Raw genomic sequence first — 13,286 nt, forward strand, 5'->3', positions numbered from 1 at the left:
CTCTCCCATTCTCCCCTCCTGGTTGTGCTGTCTGTTTTTACTTTGTGTTATTCATATTCATTCCATTACGGCCCTCCTCCCCTCCATCTCACAGCATCCCACAATGCATTTCGCTGAGGCTGCTGGGCAGATGTTTTCATGGTGCTGAACCATATGAATCCTCTGCACAGAAATGTTAGACAAACTTGGATATTGAACATAAAGCCGGAAAATAATCCTTAAAATTGAATAATTAACATGTTCGTATGAGATTACTTTTATACTTTAAAGCCACACCGAGCTGTAAAAGAGACAGCCATCTCATTCTATTGATCCTAGCAGAAATCCTTGCCCCAACCCACATGACAGAGCAGCTGGCTGAGAGTGGCCTCATCTGGCACTGCCATCAGTCGCTTGTTAAATGCAGTGTGCGAGCGGGGCGGGAACATGGCAGCATGTGGTCTCAGCCAATCCATAACCACTGGGAGCCGTGTGCACAAGCTGCAGGTCACAGAGCAGTTTGTTTAGTGTGTGTGTGTGTGTGTGTGTGTGTGTGTGTGTGTGTGTGTGTGTGTGTGCGTGTGTGTGTGGGGGGGTGTTTGTGGGTGTATGTGGGCTACATGCCTATGCTGGACCAGGCTGTAGCTGTGATATAGAATCTGTGCTGCCTGCTCTCTCTCTCTCTCTTTCGCTGAATACTGTCTAGGTAATTGATCCCAGACTGGACATTTGAGTTGCCAGCAGCGATTCATATCGTTTTTATCTTTTAGACAAGCCCTCTACTGCTTCCAGATGGGAAAGGCACTCTGGGGTTCAAGTTTGTTTTTGAAAAAAAATGTAATGCTTTAATGTCTTTACCTTACAAAAACCGTGCAGCAAAAGGAGAAACCTACATGATGCAGCCAATCACAGAACTGTCTCTCTCTTGAACTCATGGGCCATGTAGTTCAGTTTATCCTTGTTGGTGTTTGTTTACATGGCTACTGTACGTGTGAACAGAAGATCCTGGTGACTGTGTAAGTAATTATGGAAAAGGTTTACGAGCTTTTGGAACAGATCAGCCTCTTTGAGTACAGTTTATGCTGTGTGCACACTTAAGGTGCTGGTGAAATTATTTACACAATATCCACATCTTTAATTTTAGATTTCATCTTAAGGGCACATTAACCCTTTAATACAAATTGGCTTGATTTATTTCAAAAACATGGAGGGAGGCCAACAAGCAACTTAACATGAAATGGCCTTAAAATAGCAAGAAAATAGTAAAACACTTGAAAATAAGCAAGCAAGAAAGAAAAAGAAAACATCAAGTTAAAAGTCTTCCAGATTTGTTAACTTAATTTGTTTTAACTCTGTTAAAATGGCCTCAACAAAAAGAACTATAAAATGTTTTTTTTCTTTTTAAATATATAATTAATAGAATTATAAATGAAATATTCTTGGACATTTCTCCCCTTTTTGATAATATCTAATAATCATCACAGCTAATGTACAGATCGTTTCCTTATCACCTTTAACTATTTTTTTGCAGTTTGCATTACATTTCAAGTTGTTCATTGTGTTTTTGAAAGAAATCAAACCAGTTTTTTCCCAGGTTTTAGAGATTTAAATGCTTGTAAAAGGCATCTGAACACAGCACAAGAAAAGTGATGGCAATCCAGGTGTTGAACATAAAAGTAAGATGTGTGTCTTTACTTACTGGACTGTAAAAAAGACTTCAGCTCCACTAATTTATATTTATACCTTCATTCATAAGTGTGGAATCCACGCTAGGAAACATTCAAAGTTCAGTTTTTTCAAAAGATAAAACAATATACACATTTTCCATCTGTGACAACATAAGTCTCTTGGCACTCGTATGGTCCAAATAATAAGAGGAGAAATAAAAGCAACAGTTACCAACCACTTAACAGTCACCTTTCCCACCCAAAAGGCTCTCGCGACCTCCTTCATATAAATGGCAGAAACCACTCAGAATGAGCAAGTATCCATTTAAGAAGCTTGTAAAGCAGCTAAAGGGAACAAAAAGACGGGAGGAATCTATGGTAGGTTTTAACCTTTGTTTTACATGGAAACATCTGTCACGTGTTACACTGATGTGTTTTAGATTACAAGAAAGAGTCCAGCAGAGTCCTGAAGATTAATGTGACAATAAAGTGATTTTTTTCCCACTATCAACATCTTCTTTTAATGTATAAATGACTGTGCAGAGGATTACTTTAAGTCATAATGCACTGTATACTGGTCTTTGTGAAACTCCTTGAGGCAATACTCATTGAAAAGTATAATTACAATGTACAACTGTAGTTTCAGAAGCTTTATAGCTTTTAACCCTTTAAAACATGGGAACCTGGCTTGATTTTTTTTTAAAACATGGGAAGAAGGCAATGAACCTGTTAATGAATTACCCAGAAATGTGCGAGAAATTATGAAAGTACAAGAAAATTAGAAGATTTAAAAAAAAAAAAAAAAACAAACAAATGGGAAAGTAAAAGCCACAACAAAAAACAACTAAATGATTTGCAAAATAAATAAATAAATACAACAATTATGATAATTCTATAAAATATTCTTAAATGTAGTTATCTGGAAATGTTTCTCTAGCTTTTTAATTTTCTAAATCTATTAATTTCTTGCAATTTGCAGCATATTTCTTGCCAAGTTGCTTATTGCCTTATTTCTCATCTTTCTGAAAGAAATAAAACCAATCTGCTCAAAGTTTAAAGGTTTCAAATACTTACGGAGGAATCCTTACGGAGCTCAAGAAAAGTGGTATGGATCCATGTTTCAAAGGGTTAAGCTCTTACTGTAGTTGAGAATAATAAGCTGGCAGCTAAATTCAAAATTGCCAGCTAGCCATTAACTTTTTAAACATTGATAAAATACTGCCATAAACCGTGCAGCCTCGCCTCTCTGTTTAAGTTTATGATGTTAATCAGTAAAATTAAAAGGCAGAGAGCAGCAGAACAGGCACCTCCATATTAGATGTTACAGGCTGAGTCATCAATTAGTTGAGCTAAGTGCATTAACATCAGTATTGAAATGTCAAACAGAATATGACAATATTCTTTTTTCTGCATTAAGCATCAGTTTAAAATTTAAATTAATGAAACGCAATCCCCTGTTGTCCTGCTGTCCAGATTTCTTTTAAAATGGCGTGTGTGTTTATCCTGCTTTCACTCATTAAATGTGACGATATGGTTCAAATGCTAAAGATCATTTTCTTATGTTCCCTTTGTTGCAGAAAAAAAGGGATTTCATTAGTTTTACTTCACAGCAACAGCATCGGCTGTATTTTATTAATATCTCAGCCTGAAAGTTGATCACTAGTCGTAGTACTTCAGATGTGAGCCAACAAATGGGTGGGGAAATATATACACACATTATAGCTAGCAGCTTGGGAGTTATGAAGGGACTTGATGTTTAGCTGAGATCATAGTTGGTTCCATTAAGTCACTATAGATTACAGATATATTTATTCAATGCTGGAAAGGCTTCAACACTTTCTAGCCTGAAGACGTGTTGTGTTGTTAGGTCCGGAAATTCACATGAACCCGTAATTATTGTAAAGTTGTCCTCCTGTGAATTTGAGTGTGGAGAAGCAGAGAATGGGAAGAAGTTCTAAAAGACTGTTATTTTGATGCATTTTAAACTTTTTTTTGATAAAATGATATATTATATATATATATATATATATATATATATATATAGAGAGAGAGAGAGAGAGAGAGAGAGAAATTTCAGAAACGAATTCAATCTGCATATTAAGTGAACTGTGAACTCATGGGAGATGTTATTAAGACTCTGCAGAAGGGACTCTCAGATTTCTGCCACTTCGGGATAAGCAAGCATTATGCCAGCCAGCATCCTGCACGTTCACACCCTCGCTTGCACAAATTAGTAGTGTGCTCATAAATTACACACAGAATATAGTTTTTCTCCATCGGACGAAGGAGTTAAACCATGTTTGACAACTCCATTCCACCAGTAGAAACAAAATAGTAATTTCACTGTCATGTTTGAAGCATTTTTGAAGCTAATTTTTGGTTTTAGGGAAACGTCTCAACATTTTTAAACTGTCGACATGCTACAGTGTTGGCTTCTGTTGAGGGAGTCTGATAATTTACTGTTGTACATCTGGTGATAAATTGGATAATAATACAAAGTGTTCCCCAAATGTTGTCATATAAACAGTTTGAACAAGAAAACGAGGGTCACGGTGACAGTGAAATATGTTGTCTGACACTGAAGGAAAAAAATTAAGTTAGTGTCTGCCCAAAGCTATTTAAACACTTGTGTTTCTCCATGTTTTATCCCATTTACCACACATCAAATGCTTTACATTTAACATTACTGCTAACCAGTTTTGAAATGTTATAGTTAAAGTTTTTTTTTAACTGTTTTTACCAACTTCCAGGTATTCCCATTAGCCCTTTTCACTTCAGAACACAATAAAAATCAATATGCAAAGGCTTTCAACTTTGTCATACTGTTGGATGGTAATGCAGATTGACTAAAAAAGTCTGCATTACACACATCATCATCACAGTTGCAGACAATACAAAATAAAATATATGAAGTCATTGTCATCTGTCATTCAACAGACAACTTTGCCCTAAAGGGATATTGAGTGCACTACCAGCAACAAGATTTAAGAAAGTGTTTTGTCATGTGCACAATAAAATCACAGCGGTATAATGAAATTCTTAAAATGCAGTCTTCCTTCATGCAAAGCAATAATAAAAGTAGTATAAACATTAGATTAAAAAAAAAAATGAGCAGAAACAATGAACTAAGTTAAAACCTGAGTTTAAAATCAAGGTGCATTATACCTCCTGCAAATATTGGAAACAAATATTTGAAAAACCTGAGTTTAAAAGTAAAGTGCACTATGCATCATACAAGTATTGCAAACAAATCAATATACTATGACTTAATGTAATATTTCCAGAAAGAGTTTGATGTCATTAAAATGTTTTTTTTTAATCTCAATGTTTTCAATTAAAAATGTAACTGTTTCCCCCTGTTTACAATCTTTATGCTAAGTTAACCAGCTGCTAGCTATAGTCAAATTTATTGTACAGCTAGCCTATGAAAAAACCTGAAAACTTGTGTAAAATGTCAATTTTCTGTGATTATGAATTTGGAATGGTAAGGCTTTCTTCTGTGACCCCATTGTGTTCCCCAGCTAACTAAACTAACTCCCAGCTAAATGTGAGTGTTGCATTTCTAATGAGAAAATGCGCACTAAAAAAATGGAGCACCTGTCAATTTACTTTGGGTAAGCCTTGGATAGGCGTTTTAGGTGAATTTAGGTGATTTTTACACTTTAAATGAATTAAAGCAAAAGTGATCTTTTCATCTAACTCTCAGTGAGAAAGCCATGCCAAAACTATTCATTTTAAAACATGCAAAATTAAATTATCACCATGCCCACCAGTCTCAATTACAATACTTTTTTGTGCCAACTTGGGTATTTCTTCACAATGAGACTTCATGTAGGAATTTGATGTTACACAAAATAATCCTTTGTGGGTATCCGTGCAGGTTCTGATAAGGCACAAACGCATTTAACCTAGGGCAAAATTTTTCATCTGATCTTTTGGCATCTTGTGAATATAAAACAGGTATTCGGTTTCTGAGTTTTTGGTACGTCTCATTAACCTCACCACCACTCCATCCCAATAAATTACAATAGTTACAGGACACACTCAAAAATCATTAAGATCAAGGAGGAATAAGTTTAAATTCGTATGTTGTACAATGTACACATTTCGTTGTAGTAACATCAAAGCTGAACTTGCTGCAGTCACTGCTGGTTTCAATATGGCCCTATAAGCTTTATAAAACACCGTATGTAAAACCACTAAATTAAATATTCATTGTGAGAACCACAGTGTCAAACTTGCCCTCCCAGTCTGATGACATTCTGACTAAATGAATTAAACCAGAAAAATGGCAGCCAAAGGAGCCTCAAGTGCTGGATTATCGCATGTTCCTCTTTTTCTCTGCCCTCAGCTGCCATGCGAGACTCTGGAAAACAAAGAGGCCTATGACAGACCACCTGCTCAGAGAGGATTGTGGGTATGAGCTACTGTACACTAAACAGCTGAACCAGGAGCAGTATGAGAGTCCCATAGGGAGAAAGACTAGAGAAGGGGGGAGGTGCTGGGGATGGGGTTGGGAGTCGGCTGGTCCAGACGAGGTGGTCTTGTGGAAATGGTTGTGGAGGTCGTGGCTGTATGTGGCATATCTGCTCTACAGATCCTGATGGACAGTGGTCAAGTCTGCACTCAGTACATAAATACTCCACGCTACATTAACCGCCAAAGCCTTTCCACATGTTGTTTGCAAAAGGCCTCTATGGTGCTTAAACCCCAATCCCCATCTGGCTCTTTCCGGTCAGCTTGTCCAGGACTTCACACACGTTCCCTGACATGGACCTGCTTTCTGCTTCACAGGAGGGGAGAGTGCCAGGCCCTCTGTAGTCCTGTGGTTTACATATCCAACCTAGCATGTCGCAAGCTCCACTCAGACCAGCACACTGTAAAAAAATGACCACAGCCAGACCCAGTTTAGCATTACACTAAGTCTTAACATCCTTCCATCCATCCTCCTTCTGCAACCACAATAAAACTTCTGTCAGCGGAGTGAGACTCCTGTTCGATCCAATGTGGGTTCTCTTGTTACAGAACTCTGTGTGAGTGTAAACATCTTGAAACAAAGTAGAATAAGCATATCTCCCCACTAGTCTCAAGAGACAACACTTGATTCAAGTCAGTCGTTTACACAAGTTGATTTTAATTGGGAACAAGTTAAATAATCTTACCCCAATGACAAATTCTTCTTCTTGTTTTGAGAAAAACAAGATGTTAACACTAAATATTAAACTAAAGGACTTGCTATGATTTAAGTTTTTGTGCAGTTTGAAGTGATCATCAAATCCTCTCTAGTTCGGTTGTGAGAAAAAATGTATCTTTGAAAGCCAACTGAGCTCATCCACTTAAAACTAAAGCGTCTCAGTTATTACAAGGAATGTTATTATGATATTACAATAATATGACACTGAGCTTTCTAGTTTCTGCTTGAATGATTTTTTTAACCTTTGGACAGAGTCAAGCAGGCTGTTTCTACCTGTTTTAAGCAAAGCTAAGCCGTCCAGACAAATATTAGAGTGGTGTCTTTATTAGGTGGATTTATACCCAAATATTGATATTGCAGATATGATTCTTTTGTTTTGAAGTAAAAAGTGATCAGTTTAGCTCTTCTGCATTGTACCCATTTGAATTTTTAAGAGTAAAAACTGTCTATGTGCACAAAGTTCTGTTGTCATTAACAAATCCAGTGCTTGTTGCCTTAACTTCTCTCCTGTTACTTACTGTTGTGTGCACTTAAACAATCAACATGTTCTTGTCCCAAGATGTCACATATTGCTGCTTTGCTGTATACTTCTACGTCTACATATTATGCTCTAGGTGTCCTTCTGTGTCTGCTAATTACTTTCCGGGATGCCATAACTATGATGTCAAAGCAAAGCACACAGTGAGTTTGTGCTGAATGTAGTTAAGTTTAAGCAACACAAGCACATGACAACCAATGTCGGGATGTCAACAAACACAGATGCAGCCACAGATGGTTGAGATAAGGGAAAGGAGGCACATGGTAAGGTGAAGAAAACAAAGTCTGGGGTTTGTTGGACCCATCCTCCACCTATTCTGTCTACCGTCATGCTCATTATAATATGTCATAACCTGCAGCGTTTCAACCTGACGGCGTTCTATTACACGGACACAACAATCCTTCTGTCCACATTCTCAGGTGACACCGCCTGTCCACATATCAGGCTGATGTGGTAGGTGGCCTCCAGTGGCGTCTAATAACGCCATGGCCAGCTCTGTCTGGCCACGTTCTCCACTGATGCCGTCCAGAGGCGTATCATGTGGACTCTGTGGTGGTTTTGGCATCGGGATCAAATGCTGAGAGGACTGTGAAAGTGGCAGTATTTGATGACTTTGGAATTACAACAAGCTGCAACAACCGACACAATGATGCGCCCCAGAAGCTCACCTGATAGAGCATGTGTTCCCTGTTCTAAGGTTGTGCTCTTGCTGCAGTGGCCCAGATTTTATTCTGACCCAGGGGCCCTTTGGTACATGTTGCCCATCATCTCCCCCTTTCCACTCACTCTGTAGCTGAACAATCAAATAAAGAACCCCAGTAATAACAGTTCTCTTGCCTCACAGTCATTGGGTTGTTTTGAATGGGTTTTTGGTTAGAAGCCTTAAATAAAGTATGTTGTTAATACAAGCTTAAGACTTTCACATTTTGTTCTACAAAATAAAATGTGTTAATACATACCCCAATCACAAACTTTGAAGCTTTTATGTGTCTTAAAAAAGGCAGTTGCTAAAAAAGTAGCTAAATGAGACTACAGAAAATGGTCACGCTGAACAGCCTCGTAATAATGGAGGCGATGCAACCGTAGTGTTCACTACGATTGATTTTTACTTCTGGCTATTACATTTAGGACTCAGAAATCCCTAAAGTGGTGTTCATTTATGAAGGTTATCTGGCTGAACAAAACATCAGTATCATAAAGTATCATAAACATTAATTTACCATAGAACCTTTTTTCTTCAATAATCCAAAATCCAATGTAAAAAATCCTGTAGGCTTTTTGACGAGGGACCCGGGGTGACATTAATCTCCAGACTGACCTACAGAAAGTGTCATCCCTGGGGCACTCTTAAGGGCAAAGGGCATAAAACATTTTCTGAATAAACATAGTGTACATGTTACACATGTTTTAAGCTGCCCTCTTGGTCAGGTCACTCTTAGAAAAGAATTTTTAAATCTCAATGAGTCTTTTACCTGGTTAAATAAAGGATATAAATACAATGTGCACTGCAGTGCCCACCCTGGTATTTGGTAAAAAAAAAATGGATTTATAATGGAAAGTCACAAAATGTTTTTTAAAAAAATCAATCACTGCTTTGAGGATAGAGGTGTGAGCTCTACTTTCATACTTGTTTCTGATGCAAGTCGCCTAATGTTATATTTTGATTATTATCTCAGCATTCTGTAAGACAAGTAAAACTATCTCACTCACGCTTACCTGTGTTGTCACAGAAGAAAACTTGATTCTAACCCCGCAGAGAACAATGCATTTGTGCGTGGCTGCAAAACTGCAGAGGTTATCAGCAGCTTTTCTGTAAAACAATATTTTGTGCCTGTGTCCTCCTGGGGCTCAGACGAGGAGAGGGGCCCCTTCCTGCTGCCCTTGTCCCAAGGCCAGTCAGCTGTGGCTTTGCTCTGCTCTGTGATTCAGGTAGGGGCCCAACAGGGAGCCCTCTGCCGAGGAGGCCAGTATGGCAAGGTCTGAGACTGTGAGATGAGTGAGTCAGTAGGGAAATGGAGGTCATGGGGGTGGGCCCCTGTGCTTTACGAGCACAAGCCTCTGCACAGCCTTGCTTACCTCCGCTCTGCCTGCCTGGTAGATAAATGATGATAGAGCAGAAATATGGGTAGGCTGGCTAATATATGTTACCCTGTCTGCCAGAATAGTACAACAGCTTCGCTCCACCTCCGCAATGTGTGGTCCCTGACACAACTGTCAACTGAAGAAAAAGCAGGGAGGCAGAGGAGGAGGGTGAGGAGGATGAGGAGGAAACCTCACAGCTGCAGCCAGGGTGAAATGTATGGGACTCAAGTCCAAGGACGCAGGGCACAGAGGACAACTACACTTACAAATAAGAGGAAGTCAACATAGTTGGATGCGGGACAACTCTGATAAAACCTGAGTTACAAAAATAAACACAGTGGCTGTGCAGCACTGTGAATCTCAGTCTCATTAGATGATAAGTGGAAACACACATCCTCACTGTAAGCCAAGACTATTTTTCTCATCCAGAGACTGAATCATCTGCTGTTAAGCTTTAGTAACACGTTCCAATACAGGTGGTCCTCTGAAATGAGAGGTTAGCTTTGCTTTCAACAATGCCAGTGGTAATGACTGATCTAATCATAGGGCATGCTCATGGAACCCACCTGTTTTGCCAGCTTTGCTCGCACATAAAGTGCAGTCTTGCCAAGCGCTCACAGTCGGGGCGGCTGGCACATGTTGGGGTGGCAGTAATGTGTTACCCAGATCCCCATATAGTCTCAGCTATCTGGGTCTGATTCTGTTCTCTCATCTGCTGCCAATAACAAAAAAAAGTTGCTCATGCTTGGCGTGGCCGGATCCACTCAATGGGGCACTGCACCTGAGAGCTTTTACAGGGCTAAGAGGGTCCAGATAAGATTTAACCTTCCATGGTCGCTAACTCTCCCCAAAAAAGGCCACCTCCTCCACACCCACCACCATCCAAAACATTTTGTTTTGCAACAACTCACATTTTCCAGTCGCCTGGTCTTCTTCCTTCCCATTTTTTTTTTTTTTTTTTTAAAGTTGCAAGCAGCCAGGCAGCAAATCAGGCAAGCAGCCAGCAGATGTGGCAGGCCCTTGTGAGCAGGACTGAAGCACATAGAAAGGATATGCTTCACCAGTAAAGAATTTGGTCAGCTCGTACTCCAAAAGTACAGGACTTCCTGGTCCCATTAATGTCAAATCACACTCCTGCTCTCTTTGTCTTTGTCATAGCTTGGACATTAAAGCCTGGTGCAGCAGCTGCAAGACAGCACTGTCACGGTTGTGTCTGCGGCCTCTATATCGAGGATGACCGTATTGCTTATTTAAGGCCTAATTCAGATCAGATACAATAAAGCTAAAGCGTCTCTAATGGATTTTTGGCACGCTGTAGGCTGTGATGTCGAATGCTGCCCTTCACAGTTAATAACATGTATTGTGAGCCATGCCTGTTATGTACGGCGGGGTATGAGCCAGTGAGGTGCAAATAACTTAAAACTGCCATCCAACTAATAGTTCTTTCCAAAAAGAAAACATCAAGTCCACCCCTTCCCCCACCCTTCAATTTAATTTCTCTATGTTATATTTTATCTATTTTATTATTTATTTATTTTTATTATTATTTTAAACACTGTTGTTATTATTAGTAGTAGTATTATTTTCTTCTTCTGGCTTGTCTCCATGTGCTTCATGACCTGAGATGGGAGATGGCAAAGGGTAAGGGACTGAAGGCTTGGATATGTTTTTTTTTTCTAGTTTCATACTGATCGTAGTGTTAAATAACTCTGAACAATTGATAAAAAGAATTGGACTAATAAAATAAAAACTCATCAAACACGAGTCCTGCAGCCACCATCACATTCAGTAAACAAATATTTGATTTTTACCTGGTCTATAGCCTTACAATAATGTTTTTCTCATTTTTGATTGTTAAAAAGAAAGAAAGAAAGAAAGAAAGAAAGAAAGAAAGAAAGAAAGAAAGAAAGAAAGAAAGAGAAAGAAGAAAGATAACATCAAGTTAAAAGTTTCCCAAATTTGTTAAATCCTCATGTATTTCTTTTCCATATTTTCTGACTCTTTCATGTCTTCCACTTTTATTGCTCATTTGCAACATTTTGGTCTTTGGTACAGGTCAATATTTTCCACTGCTGCACACCTCTTGGCAATTTTAGCAGAAACATCATTGTGCAATGTGTTTACTTGCTCACATCGCACTGTTTCCCTGTAACATCTTTGAACTTCATCTGCCAGTGCAATCTGTCCTCAGAAACCATGTTGTTTTATGCTGCATTTTTATTACATCTGTCTGTCTTCCAGCAGCTTCTAAATATAGCCCTCCTCTTCTCCCCCCAAAAAGAGCCGAACACTACTAATTAGAGCCTTCTTCTCAGTCTGGGGCTGCCTCCAGTAAAAGCCGGTTTACAGGCGGCTTGCAGGGCAGCGCTACTCAGCTTTAGCCTCTTCTGTTGCAGCTAGCAGGCCCAAACATCAGCCAGAGGCTCTGGGAAACAGAGTTTTTACTGGTGGCGGCTGCGTGGCACTACTAATAATGTTCACTGTTTTTCTACTCCTGCATATAGTCTAAACAGAGCCTTTTTTTTCATTATAAGAGATATTTTCACAAATATCCTACTTCAACGGGCATTTAAGGATTTTAATATCCATATGTGAATTATGCAAAAACCAATGCATTTCTGAGTGTCTGTGTGCATTGCTTACATGATTCACATGTCTAAGCTTGGCGATGGCACACTCATTCATGGGAAATATCAGTAGATGATGTGAATCAGCTGTGATTTTATTCTAACTGCATGCCTCCCATTGGGTAAATAATAACTTGCGTGTGTCTGCGTGGGAGCCTCCGCACCGGTTTTCTACCCTTGCCGGGCCCTGGTTTTTCATTTCACATGGGAAGTGATGGAATTTCTAAAAAGGCTATCTCCAGCAGTTCATTCAATAATACATTAGGTGATGGCATCACCCTGACACCCTACACCTTTCACTCTCAGGTCTAGCTATTAGCCCAGTCATGAGTGGAGGAGCTGGAGAGAAAGGCAAAATGGAGCGACACTGGAGAGGTAGACGCGCTGATGAATAATTTAAAGTGAATCCAGTGTAGTTTGCAAGAATTCTCCATGTTAGTCCTTCAGCCTCACTCAGTCACTCTCTGTGTGTACAGACAGCAGTGTGGACTGGAGAGGAGACACGCTTCCACCGCTGTGATAGGCTTTTAATAGCCTCCTGACTTGAGATTTCCAAATGAGGCTTTGTGGCACCATGGGGCATCTGAGGATGATTTGTTATTTCTGCTTGCTCCTCTGCTGGCTGGCTCCTCCATTACAAGGTAAAAGATCATTGTGCTTTGACAACAAAGATGTAGAGTTTAAGACAAGTTGAGGCGAATCTCTCTTAATCGCAAACTGCTGCCATTATTATATCAAATTGCTAAGTGCAGCCAAAGGCAGGGTCATAAAATTCAATCCATCAAATAGGCCAGAGGCAAATAAACTACAAGTGTGTTTAATTATGTGTAGCTCATCCTAAAAAGCTGATGCAGTCCATTCCCAACAAGCTGTGAGGTCTTGCTAAAGTTTTTTGAAGACACTCACTAATAAACATCTGTCAATACTAAAGTTGTTGGGGCTGTTTTTGTCGATGTGTTGAAAACAACAACACAAGAGCTTTCTTTCTCTACACTAATTTAACTGACTCTGGTGTCTCGTGTTACAGGTCTGGAGATACTTGACCCAGAGGAGGTGGAATACGTTTGCACCAATGCTACAGCGACAGTGGGAGGCTCAGTCACCTTGGACTGTGGCTCCACTTTGCCCACAATCTTCATCTGGGGCTTCACCAAACCAGGAACTGACAATAATGTAGCGGTGGCTTACAACTCTGGGCA

The sequence above is a fragment of the Plectropomus leopardus genome, chromosome 5 (genome assembly GCF_008729295.1).
Source record: "Plectropomus leopardus isolate mb chromosome 5, YSFRI_Pleo_2.0, whole genome shotgun sequence".
Classification (NCBI taxonomy): domain Eukaryota; kingdom Metazoa; phylum Chordata; class Actinopteri; order Perciformes; family Serranidae; genus Plectropomus; species Plectropomus leopardus.